The sequence below is a fragment of the Balaenoptera ricei genome, chromosome 3 (assembly GCF_028023285.1).
Source record: "Balaenoptera ricei isolate mBalRic1 chromosome 3, mBalRic1.hap2, whole genome shotgun sequence".
NCBI classification, from domain to species: domain Eukaryota; kingdom Metazoa; phylum Chordata; class Mammalia; order Artiodactyla; family Balaenopteridae; genus Balaenoptera; species Balaenoptera ricei.
The window spans coordinates 170,866,107-170,884,737 of NC_082641.1; the positions used below are offsets into that span (position 1 = coordinate 170,866,107).

The 18,631-nt window shown below is 46.7% G+C and overlaps 1 pseudogene; it reads left to right on the plus strand.

Annotated features, from left to right (window-relative positions):
- The first annotated feature begins 1,921 nt into the window (after window positions 1-1,921).
- On the plus strand, window positions 1,922-4,227 carry LOC132364022 (SHC SH2 domain-binding protein 1-like; annotated as a pseudogene).
- The last annotated feature ends 14,404 nt before the right edge of the window (window positions 4,228-18,631 follow it).

The window sequence follows — 18,631 nt, forward strand, 5'->3', positions numbered from 1 at the left end:
CTGTTAGAACTGATCTTCCTGAATATTGTGAGTTGCTGAGGGCTGGGCCAGCCTGGTCCGTCTTTGAGCATGTGGTTCACTGGCCTTGTGGGCGGTTTCCATAGTACTCGGTGAGGAAGGGGAGAAGGGGAAGAACTGGTCACCTCACCTGGGAGCTATCTACACCTGCCCACCACACCTGGGGGGCTGTCTACACTTGCCCACATCACCTGGGAGCTGTCTACACCTACCTACCTCATCCAGGGGGGCCTGTCCCTGTCCCCCTGCGAGTGGGTCAGCGGTACTGTTGGCCCAGTGGCCATCTCAGGCCCTGCCTGCTATAGACCCAGTCTCCTGCAGAGCCAGGTGAGCCCACCCACAGAGCAGAGGGTGCTTGGAGCTGCTGGTGGCCTAGTGACTCTTTAGTTCTCTCCTGGCCCAGGGCGTGTCCAGAACATTCCTGGCACTGAGCTGGCATCTTCCCCAGGACAGAAACAGCCTGGCTGGCAGAGCCAGAGCATTCACTGTGGCACTTTTATTTCCAGCCTGTTTGCCCAGAAGACAGAACCAGCCAGGACGCCCATGTGGGACTGAGTTGTCTGGCCCTCAGTTTTCTCCTCCATCAGATCTCAGAACTGGCGTGCCATCTGAGGCAGGTTCCTGCTCTCTCACCTCTCAGGAGACTCCAAGAATGAATGATCGAGGCCAGGTTGAAGCCCAAGGGACAGACAAAGGTGCCGACCCCCCAGACGCCGGTGCCTGGAGGTGTCTGACTCTGAGCCGTGCTGAGGGCTCTGGTGCTGGTAAGAAGGGCCTCAGATGGCACTCTCCCTGAAGGTTTACGGCCCTGGGTGATGTAGATGGGTGTAGACAGCCCTCAGGTCAGGTGGGCGGGTAGAGACAGCCCCCAGGTCAGGTGGGCGGGTGCAGACAGCACATGTTAGGGGGACTCACTTTGAGGCACAGTCACCCAGCTGAGGGAGCACCCCAGGGGGGGCTTCACGATGATGAAGCACCGGACAGGACCTGAAAGCTGAGAAGGAGGCGCAGGGGTGCAGAGGGTGCATCACTGAGTGGTCCCCCAAGGGTGGCCTGCTGGGGATGCCTGGGGTCTGTCCCAGCGACGACGTGGCTGTTTGGGGGCCCCAAGGGAGACAAGCTGACCAGCGGTCTGGGGTCTGATGATCACGGAGGGTGTGTCTTTTGCCCTGAAGGAGAAAACCCGGCAAACTGGGGTTTCAGGGAAGTGATTCTGGGGACATCCTATCAGACGTTTCTGCTGTCAAGTGTGGAATAGCAAGGCCGGTGCATGCGCTTAGAAGTGCAGGCAAGGCACCTGCAGGCCTTCAGGGCCACGCTGACACTGCCCCGGGGCCCGTATCTGACCTGAGAACTGACGGGCTGGACATGGCTGGCCTGGGGACCGCCTGCCCATCACTGCCCTCACCGGGCTTGTGTGCACTCCCAGCCCCGAGGAGATGGGATGGGCCCCATGGGGCCAAGAGAGGAGCCCGGCTTGATCTCTGGGTACCCCCATTCCAAGATGGTCCACAGCAGCCAGACGCAACCCTCCCCACTTCCCCATGCTCCTTGGAGCAGGCACGAACTCCTTCCTGTCGACAGGGCACTATGTGACATCGCTGTGCTCAGAGGGGCATCTGGGGACTGCTGGCTTCTCCCAGACCCAGGCAGGGCAGAGTCCAAGAGAATGTTTCAGACCCATTTGTCCCACTCGGCAGAGTTCTCAGATGTCTCCCCCTCCTTGAAAGCCTTGGTCCTGTGTCCCATTCTCCTGCGTCTCCATTTTTAAAAAAAAAAATGTAGGGGAATATGGCCAGTATTTTGTAATAAGTGTAAACAGAGTGTGACCTTTAAAAATTTATTAGAGAAGCAGCTGCGTCATCGCATTTCTGGGCTGGGCGGCCACCCGCGGAAACTTGAAATGGATGACGGGTTGCTGGCAGGTGGTGGGCTGGGGTCGGAGGCTATGGCGCCGGACCCCGAGCGCACCGGCTGAGCTGCGGAAGAGGAGCCGGGGCCCCTCGAGAAAGGTTTGCTCGAAGATGAAGATTCCTGCGGTGATTGTAGCAATCATGATAAACCAGAACCACTGAAGAAATGACTTTTCGTGCCAGAAAGTCAACTTTTGTTCTATGAGTGATTCAGCGCTTATCAAGATTACATTTTAGCTGACTGCAAGGCCTCTGAGGTAAAAGAATTCACAGCTGATCTCTTAGAGCAGGTCCTTGAATCATCTGAATGGCGGGCAGCCTGACACACTAATGTGTTCGCGGTGCTGGTTGCAGTCACACATGTGGACTTTGCAGCCTTGAAGGCAGTGGTGAGGCTTGCTGACCCGGACCCGTACCTCTGTGAATCTCAAGTGAGCACTTATACTTTGGAGTGTGTGAAAGAGCTCCTTGATCTGAAGGAACACTGGTTGCAGGAGCTGTGGGTGGTGTTTGATGATTCTGGAGTATTTGACCAGACAGCACTTGCAATTGTGCATGTCAGGTTTTCTTATCAGAACATTTGGAGGAGTTGGGCTGAAGAAGAAGAGGAGGAGTATGATTATTTTGTTAGATGTGTTGAACCTCGACTGAGATTGCATTATGACATTCTTGAAGACCAAGTTCCTTCAGGACTTATTGTTGACTATCAAAATCTGTTGACTCGGGCTTCCCTGGTGGCGCAGTGGTTGAGAATCTGCCTGCTAATGCAGGGGACACGGGTTCGAGCCCTGGTCTGGGAAGATCCCACATGCTGCGTAGCAACTAGGCCCGTGAGCCACAACTACTGAGCCTGCGCGTCTGGAGCCTGTGCTCCGCAACAAGAGAGGCCGTGATAATGAGAGGCCCGCGCACCGCGATGAAGAGTGGCCCCCGCTTGCCGCAACTAGAGAAAGCCCTCGCACAGAAACGAAGACCCAACACAGCCAAAAAAAAAAAAAAAAAAAAAAAAAAATCTGTTGACTCAATGTGAGGAGAGTTACAGGAAATTTTTAAATCTGAGAAGTTGTTTGTCAAATTGTAACTCTGATTCTGAGCAGGAAAACGTCTCCATGCTGGAAGGGTTAAAATTGTATTCAGAGATCGAACAGTTGAAGCGAAAGCTAAAACTCATTGAGAATCCTTTGTTGAGATATGTGTTTGGTTATCAGAAGAATTCTAATATACAAGCAAAGGGCATCCGTCCAAATGGCCAGAAGGTCACCCATGTGGTCTCCTCCACCATGACGACTGGTCTGCTGTAGTCCCTGCTCAGGGATAAGCTTTGTCCAGAGCCTTGTAAGGAAGAAATAGAAATTCAGTTCCATAGTGATCCATTGTCTGCTGTAAATGCCTGCTATGAGGGCAACACTGTTGTTGTTTGTCCTGGCCATTACGTGGTACATGGTACATTCTCCACTACTGACTCCATTGATTTGAAAGGGTATGGTCCACCAGATGATATTGTGATAGAAAAGGGAGGCAAAGGAGACACTTTTGTGGATTGTACGGGTGCGGATATTAAAATCTCAAGCATAAAATTTGTTTAGCATGATGCCGTGGAAGGAATCTTAATTATTCACCGTGGCAAGACTACATTGGAAAACTACAGTGTGAAACTACAGGAGTCACAGTACGAACATCAGCAGAATTTTTAATGAAGAGCTCAGATTTATATGGTGCCAAGGGTGCAGGTATAGAAATATATCGCGGGAGTAAGTGCACCCTGAGTGACAATCGGATCCATCACTGCAAGGAAGGGATCGCTGCGAAGAAGGGATCCTCATTAAGGACTTCTTAGATGAACATTATGACATTCCCAAAATATCCGTGGTGAATAATGTCATACATAATAACGAAGGTTATGGTGTTGTCTTGGTGAAACCTACAATTTTCTCTGACCTGCAAGAAAATGCCCAAGACGAAACTGAAGAAAATAAAGCACTTAAAGTTCAGACAAGTGGAGAGACAGATGTAGCTGAAAGAGTGGATCTAGAAGAGCTGATTCAATGTGCAACTGGTAAAATGGAGCTTTATGTGAGAGCTGACCTTTCTGAGCAAGTTGAAAGCAATTGCGAAATTGTAAATGAACTATTTGCTGCCTCCACACAAAAAAGGCCAGATGAAGAAGAAAAGGTTGAGTGAACTGGGGATCACGAAAGCTGATGACAACTTAATGTCACAGGAGATGTTTGTTTCAATTGTGGGGAACCAGTTCAAGTGGAATGGGAAAGGGAGTTTTGGCACGTTTCTGTTCTGACCGCTGTGATGTAAATAGATAGCAAAAGATTGGATTTTGCACATGCTGTCCCCAAGAATCACTGCTGCTATCATACTTTGTTTCATGTCTATATTTTGTATCTGATATATTCGATTGGGATTGAGTGAAATGTAGATTTATTTCTGTCTGCAGGTGTTGCACATAAAACACTTTATAAAGAAGGTCATAAAAATATAAAATAGAAAATACTTGGAGATTTCTTATCTAGAAAGTCTTGCTTTTTCAAACACATAGTTCTCCTATTAAGTCTATTAGTAACTTTCGAGTATAAATACACTTTAGCACTTCAAAGAGGAGGAAGAAAGGCAGGGAATGCAAGGTGAGTGCACAAAAACGCAATAGGCCTCAATGTGCAGTATTCTTATAGTTGTCTTTTTAATCCCAATTATAATGAGTCTGATATCCATGCTTTATTTGCATAATACTTGTCTTAAAAGCTTTTATGATTGGGAGGTTATCTGCCTTATCAGGCTTATTATTGAGAATCTGAGTGGGAATGCCTTTTTATGTTGAACTATGTAATCATCAAAACAGTAATAGCATAGCAAGTTTGAAACAGAAATGAATCGTGTTATTCAGAGCCAGTGCATACATAGAGCATTTTCACTATTGCTGAATATGAATGATTAAAAAGAAGGTGCTTTTCTTTCACCATAACAGTATTCTGATCAGATTTCTTACATAGTCAAAATGATTACCTATACAACCTGTATCAGCTCTGTGTTCTTGATATCATATTGTAAAATACAGCTTTTAAAAGTCTTTATATTTTTAAAAAGTATATGTGACATTAAAATTCCTACTGATTAAAATTATAATGATGAAATCAAAAACATTTATTAAAAAAATAAAAATTAAACAAAAACCCAAACCAAAAATGAAACAGCAACAAATAAAATTATGTGCACTCTAAACATCAGAAAAGTATGTTTTTTATAAACAGATTGATTGAGGTATAGCTGACATACAATAAACTGCACATATGTATTCAACTGGCTAAGTTTTGACACATGTATCCGCCTGTGAAACCACCACCGCAATCGAGAGAGCGGACACAACCGTCACCCCCCCAAAAGTCCCTCAGGACCTAAAAGAAAACTGTTTGCTGTCTTCTACCCGCAGCACTTCTGACACCAGACGTGTGGGTTTTCCACACCAAGGAATTCTGACACTAGCCCCCCTGGAGTTAGCGCAAACCCCACACGTGGAGCGCTCAGGTGAAGTGCTCAGTCCCACAAGACTGGCCCCATTTCCAGTGCCAGTCGCAAGGCTAGGCCTCCAGGATTTCTGAAAGACCAGTTATACATCATGGGTTCCAAAGACCCCCTTCTTGGGTTCAACAATTTGCTAGAATGGCTCACAGAACTCAGGAAAACACTTAACAATTACTTTTTTGTTGTTGTTGTTTGTTTTTTTTTTGTTTTTGTTTTTTTAAAATTTATTTATTTATTTATTTTTGGCTGTGTTGGGTCTTCGTTTCTGTGCGAGGGCTTTCTCTAGTTGCGGCAAGCAGGGGCCACTCTTCATCGCGGTGCGCGGGCCTCTCACTATCGCGGCCTCTCTTGTTGCGGAGCACAGGCTCCAGACGCGCAGGCTCAGTAGTTGTGGCTCACGGGCCTAGTTGCTCCGCGGCATGTGGGATCTTCCCAGACCAAGGCTCAAACCCGTGTCCCCTGCATTGGCAGGCAGACTCTCAACCACTGCGCCACCAGGGAAGCCCCAGTTTTTTGTTTTTTTAAATAAAGGATACGACTCAGGAACAGCCAGATGGAGGAGATGCACAGGGCAAGGTACGTGGGAAGGAGCACGGAACTTCCGTGCCCTCTCTGGACAAGGTCACCCTCCCAGCACCTCCACGTGTTCACCAACTCAGAAGCTCTCTGACCCCACCCTTCTGGGTTTCTACGGAGGCTTCACGACACAGGCACGACTGATTAAATCGTTGGTTATTAGTGATTCAGTATCAACCTCCAGCCCCTCTGCTCTCCCCGGAGGTTCGGGTGGTAGAACTGAAAGGTCCAACCCTCTAATTGTGTGGTTAGTTCCCCAGGCAACCAGCCCTCATCTTTAGGTGCTTTCTGGAAGTCACCTTAGTACCAGAAGCTCAGGTGTGGTTGAAAGTGGCTTGTTATGAACAACAAAAGACACTCCTATTTCAGAAACTGGGGACAGAAACCAAATATTTTAACCAAAGATACTCCTGTTGCTCTTATCACTTAGGAGATGACAGGGGTTTTAGGAGCTCTGTGCCGGAAGCTGGGGATGAAGACCAGATATAGATTCCTTGTTACATCACAATAACAAGACAATAACAGGACACTTCCTAATCCCTCCCACCTGCCCCTCCCCTTCTTTCTCAAGCATCCACTTTGGGTCACTCTAGATTAGTATGCACTTTCTAGAATTTTCTATAAGTGGAACTGTACAGTAAGTACTCTTTGTCTTCTCTCAATTAGCACATTATTTTGAGATCTGTCCATATCGTTGCACGTGTCAGTATTTCTTTCCTTTTCATTGCTTCATGGATTGTGTTCCATTGCATGGACATGATTCCTTTCTATCAAGTGCTTTTTATATGCCAGGCACTGTCCCAGTGAGTTGAATCTCCAAATTGAGTTTTAAAAAAAATTTTTTAATTAATTAATTAATTAATTTTTGGCTGCGTTGGGTCTTCGTTGCTGCACGTGGGCTTTCTCTAGTTGTGGCGAGCGGGGGCTACTCTTCATCGTGGTACGCGGGCTTCTCATTGTGGTGGCTTCTCCTGTTGCGGAGCATGGGCTCTAGGTGCACGGGCTTCAGTAGCTGTGGCATGCGGGCTCAGTAGTTGTGGCTCGCGGGCCCTAGAGTGCAGGCTCAGTAGTTGTGGCGCACAGGCTTAGTTGCTCCACGGCATGTGGGATCCTCCCGGACCAGGGATTGAACCTGTGTCTCCTGCATTGGCAGGCGGATTCTTAACCACTGTGCCACCGGGGAAGTCCCTCCAAATTGAGTTTTAATCCCCAAACTGGTCTGCAAGGAAGTGTTGTGGTCTCCGCTTGACAGCCGAGGCAATTAGAAGGCTTGACTTCTTACAGGTCACACAGCTGGTAAATGCAAGAGTCAGAATTTGAACTTACATCTGGCTCCAAAATTCACTTGCTCCACTGGATGGCTGCCCTATACAGGGGTCTGTTATCAATAAACAATCTATAACAAGAATAGAAAAGAGTTTTATTTGAGCCAAACTAAGGACTAGCCCGGAAGCCATCTCCCCAGCTTACTCTGAGAAGCTGGTCCGGAGCAGTGGCGTTTTCAGCACAGTTTTCTATCTTGTCAGAACAAAGAACATTAAACAAGTCAAGGTTACATCTCTCCAGTGGTTCAAAAAAAAGAACAGACCAGCACGTACCCAGCGAGTTAGCATGGCCTTGCACCTGGGAAGGGAGTCTTATCATCAAAGGGAGACCAGCATTGGCATCCCAGGAAGAGGGGCATTTAATCTTTATTTTTAACATGGACACTCTTTACTTCTGGTCAACGTCCACTTTTCTTAAATAATTAAAGCAGATGTACAACATATGTATGACAGGCCGCAAACAGCCTATTTTAGTTAGCATAAAATTCAAGTTAACTCTTGTATAAGCCAGAATGACTTCCCTATATTTCAATAGGTGAAAATTTCTTTCATCAGGTCCCTCTGAAACCCTGGCCACCCTGGGTTCCTCAGCAGCAAGATGGATTTTTTTCCTTTACTTTTCTTCTCTTTTCTTTTTCTTTTATGGAGGTGAGATTCACATACCAGAAGAGTAACCATTTTAAAGGGAACAACTCAGTGGCATTTAGTATATTCAAGATGTTGTGCAACTCTCACCTCTGTCTAGTCCTAGAACATTTTTTTCACCCCCCAAAGAAACCCCATCCCCATTAGCAGTTACTTCCTTTGAATCCTGAAAGCAGCCAGTAGTCAAATTTCCAATATGACCTCCCCACATCTGTCCCTGTTGCAGAGGTCAATGTGCGCCCGCCTGCCCCCCACCCCCTCACCACCCCCTCGGCTGCTCTGCAGTGCAGGTAGGAAAAGGTGACCAGGCTCTGTGAGTGGAGGTCCCGCACCCCCTGCCCCATGCATGACCAGAGGTAGAGAGGAAATCCCAGCTCCTGCCCTGGGGTTTCCACTTCTGAGCGGTCCCCTGTGTCTGCAGAGCCGTGCTGGCCTGGAGCCAGCTCTCCTGCTCGGCACAGACCAGAACCGTCCCCTGTGGCCTGTCCAGGTTCCTATGATGCTGAATCTCAGCATATTTTCCCCCTGAGCCAAGCAGAAGTTGTTACTCCTGCAACAGCACCACGGAGAAAAACCTTGGCATCCCAGGGGCAGGGGCGGAGGCCCGAGGCAGGGAAGCCGTTCTCAGCACAGGGACCCGGAGCCAGGATGGACTTCTAGATCCAAATTTCCAAAGCAAATTAACCAGCTCCCTCTTGGGCTGCAGGTTGCTGCCCAAGAGGCACGTAGGGCCTGGCTGTGGCCAGCAGTGCCAGACCCTCCCTGCCAGCCGTGCTCCCGCCAAAGAGCCATGCGTGGGGCTTCTTTCTCTTGAATCTTCTTTCTTCTTCTTTCTTCTATCTCACAGGTTTAGTGAGATACAATTCACCCATTTTAAAGGGTCCAATTTAATGGTTTTTAGTATATCCCCAGAGCTGGGCAACTACCACCACAGTCCATTTTAGAACATTTCCATCACCCCAAAAAGAGACCCCATCCCCATGAGTAGTCACTCCCCATCCCCTGCTGAAACACGCCCCCTGCCCCCCCCCCCCCCCCGCCCACCCCAACCACTAATCTGCTTTCTGTCTCTGTGGATTTGTCTGTTCTGGATATTTCACATAAAAGGAATCATACACTATCTGTCCATTTGTGTCTGGCTTCTTTCTTTCAGCATGATGTTTTTAGATTTCATCCATATAGTAGCCTGTGTCAGTGCTTCATTCCTTTTTATGGCTGAGTAATACTCCATTGTATGAATGGACCACATTTTGTTTACCCTTTCATCCACTGATGGACATTTGGGCTGTTTCCACCTTTTGGCAGTTGTGACTAGTGCTGTGGATGTGCGTGTACAAGTACCTGTTTGAGTCCCTGTTTTCAAATCTCTCAGGTATATACCTATGAGTAGAATTGCTGGATCATACGCTAATTCCATATTTATCTTACTGAGGAATTGCCAGACTGTTTTCCATAGCTACCACACGATTTTAAATTCCTACCAGCAGTGCAGGAGGGTTCCAATTTCCCCACATCCTCATGGACACTTGTTAGTTTCTGTTGTTTTGATAGTAGCCATCCTGATGGGTGGGAGGTGGTATCTCCTTGTGGTTCTGCTTTTCATTTCCCTGATGACTAGGGATTTTGAGCAACTTCTCACGTTCTTATTGGCCATTTCTGTATCATCTTTGGTGAAATGTCTATTCAAGTCCTTTGCCCATTTTTATTTATTTATTTATTTATTTTTATAATAATTACTTTTTAAGTCCTTTATCTTTTTTTTTTGTTGTTGTTATTTTTAATCTATTTATTTATTTTTGGCTGTGTTGGGTCTTCGTTTCTGTGCGAGGGCTTTCTCCAGCTGTGGCGAGCGGGGGCCACTCTTCATCGCGGTGCATGGGCCTCTCACTGTCGCGGCCTCTCTTGTTGCGGAGCACAGGCTCCAGACGCGCAGGCTCAGCAGTTGTGGCTCATGGGCCTAGTTGCTCTGCGGCATGTGGGATCTCCCCAGACCAGGGCTCGAACCCGTGTCCCCTGCACTAGCAGGCAGACTCTCAACCACTGCGCCACCAGGGAAGCCCTGCCCATTTTTAAATTAGGTTGTTTGTCCTTTTTTGTTGTTGTTGTTGAGTTATAAGAATTCTTCATATATTCTGGATATTAATCCCTTATCGGCTATATGGTCTGCAAATATTTTGTCCCATTTTGTGCATTGTCTTTTCACTTTCTTGATAGTCTTTTGATGCACAAACGTTTTACATTTCGATAGAGTCCAATTAATCTATTTTTCCTTTGTTGCGTGTGCTTTTAGTGTCCTATCTAAAATAAAACAGAAGGACAGTGAATCTGCCAAGTGGGGTCCTGGGGCTGAGGGATCTCTGGGGACTGATGGTTCAGGACAGGGGTGGGGGCAGGGGCTCCTGGCTCAGGTTGGATTCTGGAATGTAACACGACTGATGGTCAGTGGTCCAGGTCCGACCACCTCTTTCCCCACTCCACTGCTGTCGAGCTGATCTTTGACGGTGGGCAGGAGAGGGTGATGGCTCCAGCACAGGCGAGAGGGACAAAGACCAGGAGAGTGACTTTGACTTTCTTTCTTCCTTTTCTTCTTCCCTCTCTCCCCCTCTCTCTCTTTTAGAATCATTTTAAAAGAATATGCTGTTCTGTAGGATCATGTAATTGTGGATATATGACGTCTTGCGTTTGTGAAAACCCATGGAATGTACAACACCCTAATGTAAACTGTGGCCTTAAGTTAGTTGTAATGTATCAATATTCATTCATCGATTGTAACAAATACACCATCCCAGTGCAAAATGTTAATAATAGGGGAAACTGTTGCAAGGGGAACTCTATACTTTACAGTTTACTTTTCTGTAAACTCAAAGCTGCTCAAAAAAAAAAATCTATTAATTAAAAAAAAAAATGCAATACAGTAGTGATTACATTGCAATGATTGCAAATATATGTGAAAAATTAGAGAGAAAAAGTAATATTAATAGATCTGACAAATGTTATTAAATTAAAAAATACTTTTTAATAAAGAAAAATAAAAATTTAAATTATTTTTAAAAATTTCAATAACAAAATAATTAAATAAAAATTTAAATCATTTTCATAATTTCTTCTGAAATAATTTCAGACTTGCAGAAACATGGCAAGAACCATCCAAAGAACCCCCTTTCACTTGGATTCCCCGAAGGTGGAATTTTATCATGTTTGCCCCCTGCTCCTTGTTCTCTACATCTCCACTCATCGTAGCGATTTTTCTTTCTGAATCATCCCAGAACAATTGGCAGACATGCTGCCCTATCACCCTGATGCTATCCCCCAAACAAGGACACTCTCCTACAAAACCTGCTTGCCACTGCATGAATCCAACACCACCACTAGGGCGGCACCACCGGGCAGTCTCCAGACTCCATTTGGACTCCAACTGCCCCTTTAGCCTAGAACATTTCTCAATCTTTCCCTGGCCTTCATGGCTCTGATAGTTTTATATAGAGATTTAATAGAGATGGAAGACAGATGAGTGGTTGCTTAGGGCTGGTGGGAGGATGGAGGGCTGTTATGATAGCTAAGGAGTATGAGGTTGCTTTTTGAAGTGATGAAAATGTTCTACAATACTTTTTTTAAAAAAAGTATTTAATTTTTTATTTGGCTGTGTTGGGTCTTAGTTGTGGCAGGTGGGATCTTTGTTGTGGCACGTGGGCTTCTCTCTAGTTGTGATGCATGGGCTCTAGAGCACGCCGGCTTAGTTGCCCTGCAGCACGTGGGATCTTAGTTCCCTGACCAGGGATCGAACCTGTGTCTCCTGAATTGGAAGGTGGATTCTTAACCACAGGACCACCAGGGAAGCCCCCTACTTTTCTTTTTTTTAAATTGAAATATAGTTGATTTACATTGCTGTGCCAATCATTTTTTTTTACAATATTTTTTAAAAATTTTATTTTCTTAATTGAAGTATAGTTGATTTACAGTGTTGAGCCAATCGAAAATGTTCTGTAATTGATTGTGATTATGGTCGCACATACATGTGTATATACTAAAAACACCCTTGCATTGGACCCTTTAAATGGTCAAATCGTATGGTGTGTGAATTATATCTCAATAAAACTGTTGGGAAAAAAGAATACAGACTTTTCATTCTGTAGATGACCCTCAATCTGGAGCTATCAGTATATCCTTATGTCCAGGGTCAGGCCCTACATTCTTGGCAGAACCACAGAATCAGTGATGTACTCTTCTCAGGACACCACATCAGGAGGCCCCCCTGCCATCTGGTCCCTCCACTGGGTGTTATCTTGTGTGTAGTAAAGAATTGAACCTGATTCAAAGAGAGTCTGGCCGTTGCCGTTGACTCTTTGGAGGTGCCTTCTAAACTTCTGGGATGTCCTGCCTAAGAAGAGTGTCTTTGTTTACCTGGAACCTTGGGCCACACCAAATAGTCTAATTTATGATGGGGGCCTCAGGCCATATGGTCTCAGCTTGACCTCCAGGTGGTCTGGAGACTAAAGGTCAACCACATGGACAGTTGACCTTGGACCCCTCAATAAAAACTCTGGACACTGAGTCTTGGATGAGCCTCCTTGGTTGGCAGTACACCACGTGGGTTGTCACACATCATTGCCAGGAAAATAACTCTTTCCTGACTGCACTGTGGGGGGAGGGGGGCACTTCTGGAAACCCATGCCTGGATTCCTCCTAGACTTTTCTCTTGGCTGTTTTTAACTTATATCCTTTCACTGTCATAAACTGTAACTGTGAGTATAACAATTTTCAGTGAGTTCTGTGAATCCTTCTAGAAAATTATTGAACCTGAGGGTGGTCTTAGGACTCCTAAACTTGCAGTTGGTGTGAGAAGTGAGGGTGGTCTTGGGACTTCTCTGGTGGCACAGTGCTTAAGACTCCACGCTCCCAATGCAGGGGGCCTGGGTTTGATCCCTGGTCCAGGAACTACATCCCACATGCATGCTGCAACTAAGAGTTCGCATGCCACAGCTAAGGAGCTGGCAAGCTGCAACTAAGGAGCTCACCTGCTGCAATTAAAGAGCCCACGTGCCACAACTAAGACTGGACACAACCAAATAAATAAATAAATAAATATGAAAAAAAAAAGAAGTGAGGGTGGTCTTGTGTTCCCTAATTTCACGCCTTGACAACAAGGGTCTCCACCATGAGGCTCTGTTTTTCCTTTTGTCACTGGTAGGTATTTTGCAAGCAGATCCTTTGTGTCTACACCAATCACCTGTTCTTTCCACCTCTCCTATCATCAGCCTTAGTGTCTATTATGATCCTGCCTGAACCAGCTACCTTCCTGGTGGTTGACAAAGGGCATTTCTATATCCCCATCACTTGTCTCAGTTTATTAGGTGATAGTCTAACCTGTTGACTCTCCTGGTGGCTGACAGCTGATAAAAACGGGCTGTGAGGGCTTCCCTGGTGGTGCAGTGGTTGAGAATCTGCCTGCTAATGCAGGGGACATGGTTTGAGCCCTGGTCTGGGAAGATCCCACATGCCGTGGAGCAACTGGGCCCGTGAGCCACAGTTACTGAGCCTGAGCGTCTGGAGCCTGTGCTCCTCAACAAGAGAGGCCGCGACAGTGAGAGGCCCGCGCACTGCGATGAAGAGTGGCCCCCACTCACTGCAACTAGAGAAAGCCCTTGCACAGAAACGAAGACCCAACACAGCCAAAAATAAATAAATAAATTAATTAATTAAAAAAAAAAAAAAGGGGCTGTGAATCATTACTTGAAAGAACCCATAGTGTGATGGCATCTTTCCAAACATGACTTTCTTAGGGGGTGGGTATTGTGTGCAAAAACCAAGGATTTGGTTTGCAAAGTGAAAAGCTTGGAATCCTCTAAACCAGTGGTTCTCAACCGGGGGTGGTTTTACTGGCATCTACTGGGTCTGCTCAGCATCTCATAAAGCACAGACAGCCCCCCATGGCAAAGAATGATCTGGCCCCAAATGTCAGCAGTGCCAGGGCAGAGAAACCCTGGAATAACGCTGGGGGAAGGGCCCGTCAGGCAGTGGACACAGCCTGGGCAAAGGCCAGGAGGTGGGACCAGGTCTGGCGTGTGGGAGGGAGGTTGGAGGGGCAGGAACTGACCTTGATCTTGGCCTTGGTCCTGGTGGTGGGGGCTTCATCACACCCTTGTTAAGGCAAGGCCCACTTGAGCCTCTGTCCTGCTCTGCTTTTGCCATCTTTCTCCTCTGTGCTTCCCCTCACTGAGCCCCAGACTGCTCGTTTGTGAAATGGGGGAACTTATAGAGCACACTGGGTCAAGGGGGTTAAAATGCTTAAGATACATAATGCGATAAGGTGAGGACCTTGGGACCTTTGGAAGCAGGCAGTGAGAGGACAGAGAAATGGTCCTAGATACACTTGCCAGCGTGCCACGGGCATACACAGAACAGACAAAATCCATCCCCAGTTCGGATGGACTCTAGAACCTTCCAGGGGAGCACAGGGCGGCCCAGGGAACCGAGATGGGGAGAGGGGGAAGCCTTCTCAGGCCACAAGGTTCAGTGGGACCCCGTTCTCTGCAGGAATCCTCATTGAATCCCGGCGCCCTCTTGGGTTGCAGCTCATGACTGACCCACAATATTAGCCATCAGCTGTGGGAGCCCAGGATGAGATGCTGTTGACGGCACAAGAGGCCCACATCCTCCAGATTCCGGATTTTGGAAGGAGACCCAGGAAGTGGAGGCATGGGAAAGGAGCCCAGAACCGGCTCTGGTTTCCTGGGTGCCGCTCCTGGGCCAGGCCCAGAGTCAAACTCTCTGCACGCACCCGTCGCCTTGTTTAGTCCTCGCAGCATGTAGGAGGGTGGGGTTATGACTATCCCTATGTGATGGACAAGGAAGACGAAGTCCAGATTGCTTGGCACTGCCCCAGATGTGAAGCTGGGTTGGGACCCCTAGGCCTGGCTCCAAGCCCCCACCCACACCCAGCCCTTCACTTGCTGTGGTCTGTACTCTGAGGCTAACAGAATGACACAGTGGGGCAAACCTAACTCAGGCCAAGGAACTGACAAATTGGACTTATGCACAGACTTCAATTTATATAGATATTATTCCCTTCCTGGGAAGGGCCTAAGAAATCACTTAAGATTATTTGCTGAAAGGTCCCTGTGCCAGCATGAATAGGATCCCCCTAAAATTCATGTCCACCCAGAATCTCAGAATATGATCCTATTTGCATCACAAGTCCAAATGGGTTTGGGTCTTTGCCAATGTAATCAGTTATTACAATGAGATCAGGGACTTCCCTGGTGGCACAGTGGTTAAGAATCCGCCTGCCAATGCAGGGGACATGGGTTCAAGGCCTGGTCCGGGAAGATCTCACATGCCGCAGAGCAACCAAGCCCGTGCGCCACAACTCCTGAGCCGGCGCTCTAGAGCCCGCGAGCCACAACTGCTGAGCACGCACGCCACAACTACTGAAGCCCATGCGCCTGGAGCCTATGCTCCGCAACAAGAGAAGCCACCACAATGAGAAGCCCGTGCACCGCATCGAAGAGTGGCCCCTGCTCGCCACAACTAGAGAAAGCCCGGGCGCAGCAACAAAGACCCAACACAGCCAAAAATAAATAAATTTAATTAAAAAATAATAATACCATTAAAAATTTTTTTTTTAAAATAAAAGGAGGTCATATTGGATTAGGGTGGGCCCTCAATCCAATAGGACTGGTGTCCTTATAAGAAGAGGGAAATTTGGACACACACACACACACACAGACACACACACGAGGAGAGAAAACCATGTGATGATGGAGGCAGAGACTGTGAGATGAACTGGGACCTGGGACCCTTTACTGCAGTGCTTGCGCCTGGACAAAGTTCTCCTGGAGCAAAAGAATACAAAGAAACTATAAGGGACTAAAAATAACTGCACGCATGTGTAGTAGAGGCAATTATAAACAATAAGATACCAAAAGGCCACAGACCAACTGCCACTTCTGACGTGCCAGGAGCAAAAGCAGGGTACTGCCCGTGATCCCTGCACAGAGCACCACCAAGGGAGTGGGCAGACTACCTAAACTACGCCTCCTGCCCAACCCACTGATCTGCCCGCCCCCCCTCACCCCATGTAAGGAAGCCCCTTAACCCCCAGCTCAGGGAGTGAGCAAAGGCACCTGTTTCTTGTTCTCGCTCCCTCTAAAGCCTTGCCTGAATTTCTCATCTGGCCTCTTATCAATTTCTATTGATTAAAGAGTCCAAGGACCCTAGTCAGTAACAATGGGAGCAATGTATCAATTAGCCAAGGTAAGCCAAAGACTTTCAGAGGCCACCAAAAGCTGGGAGAGAGGCATGGAATAGATTCGCCCTCACAGTCTTCAGAAGGAACCAACCCTGCCAAAACTTGATTTTGGATTTCAGGCTCCCAGAACCATGAGGGAAGAAATCCTGTTGTTTTAAGTCACTCAGTCTGTGGTCCTACATTATAGCAGCTACAGGACACTAACAGACCCCAGAAACGGTTGTTGCATCTGCAAACAGCATTCACTCTGCCGTGGAATGTAACCGCAAATAACAACTGGAAAGCCCTCGGCCCACGTGCGTGTTCCCTCTACACTGCTGCGAAATTCCTTGGACATTTTCATGATGCAAAGGAGCAGGACACACCATGCACAGAAGCAGCATCAGATGGAGCTGGCTTTAGGGAATCTGCATGGCAGAGCTCACGTCATTAGCTTTTTCCTTGACCTCTGCTGAGCCCTGGGCTGGGCACCTCCAGGTGAGGTGTGTGAAATCCACCTTCTCATTACTGATCTTTATTAATTCAACTGCAAGTGGAATTGAGCTGTTTGGGGCTTCCGTGAGATGCTGGAAATACAGAGCCAGAGAGGGAGGGAGCAAAAGGAAGCAAAGACCTGTCAGTGTGGGCATTCCCAAAGCACATTGTTTGCTTGTTCAGAAATATATATGCAAACAACTATATTTGCATGTATTTCCATATGCCATGTTTTGCTCTATTGAGATATCATTGACATGCCATCAAATTTACCTGTTTTCAGTATACAAATCAATGATTCCTCATAAATTTACAAGATTTTACAACATCATGACAATCTAGTTTTAGAATATTTCCGTCACCCCCAAAATATCCCTTGTGTCATTTCACCATTAATCTTTGCTCACAGCCAACCATCACCTCTATCTAGTTCCAGAATATTTTCATCACCCCATAAAGAAACCTCATACCCATTAGCAGTCACTCTCCACTCTTCATCCACCTCAATCTGTTCCTGGCAACCACCAATCTGCTGTCTGTTTTGCACATTTCAAACAAACTGAATCATGCACTATGTGGTCTTTTGGGTCTGGCTTCTTTCACTGAGCATAATGGATAATGGTTTCAAGGTTCGTCACATTGTAGCCATGTCAGTGCTTCATTCCTTTCTATGGCTGAATAATATTCCATTGTACGGATGAACCACATTTTGTTTCTCCATTCATCTATTGATGGGCATTTGGGTCATTTCCACCTTTTGGCTACTGTGAAGAGTGGTGCTATGACGTGTGTGTACAATTTGTTTGAACACCTACTTTCAAGTCTTCAGGTCTACACCTAGGGGTGGAATTGCTGGGTCATATGCAAACTCTATGTTTAACTTTTGGAGGAATCATTCCCTTCTTTTTTGAGATTATTTTAAAGATAATAATGAAGATTATCTCTCTGTCCTCACCCAGTTAGAAATGTCACATAGAGCATAAGACACCCTGTCAAATGTGAATCCCACATAAGGAACAAATAAAATTTATTAGTGTAAGCATGTCCCAAATATTGCATGGGCTACGCTTATGCTAAAAGTTTTTGTTGTTGTTTATCTGAGTCAAATTTAATTGTATTTTTCTTTGCTAACTCTGGCAAACCTACACCTAATTCATGCCTTATCTCGGGTGAAAACATTGCTATTTAGCCCCATTGCTTATTTACAATCTCTCTGTCTTTGGGTATATATCCCAGAGTGGAAACTGGTGGCGTATATGGTAATTCTGTTTAACTTTTTGAGGAACGGCCAGACTTTTTCCCGCATGGCCGCATCATTTTACATTCCCGTGAGAAATACACAAGGGGTTCAATTTCTCCACTTCCTCACCAACACTTGTTATTATCTATTTTAAAAAAAAATACTATCATTGTAATAGGTGTGAAGTAGGAGCTCATTGTGGTTTTGGTTTACATTTTCCTACTGATTAGTAATGTTGAACATCTTTTCACATACTTGTGGGCCATTTGTATATCTTCTTTGGAGGAGCCTTTCTCAAAGTCCACCCTGGGAAGGGGGCTCACACTGGTTGTGTGGAAAAGCCTCTGCTCTTCACATGCTGGGGGCATAAAGGACACAGGGTGAAAGAGATCACACAGGTGCAGGAAGATCCCCCCAGTCATCCTTCCCTCCCCTCCAGGTTCCTGCTCCCCAGGCAGCAGGAGGTGAAAGTGCTTGGGTCTTGTTGAAATCGCCTTCCTGCATCCCTCTCTCTGGCTACTCTTCTCCCCCCAACCCCCATACCCCACCTTCCCTGATTTGTGGCAATCACACATGGCACATCCTTCCTTTATCTGCCCCTTGTCCCATGGATGGACACACAGTCTGCTTCTGGCTATTCACCACCCTTGAATGACGCAGC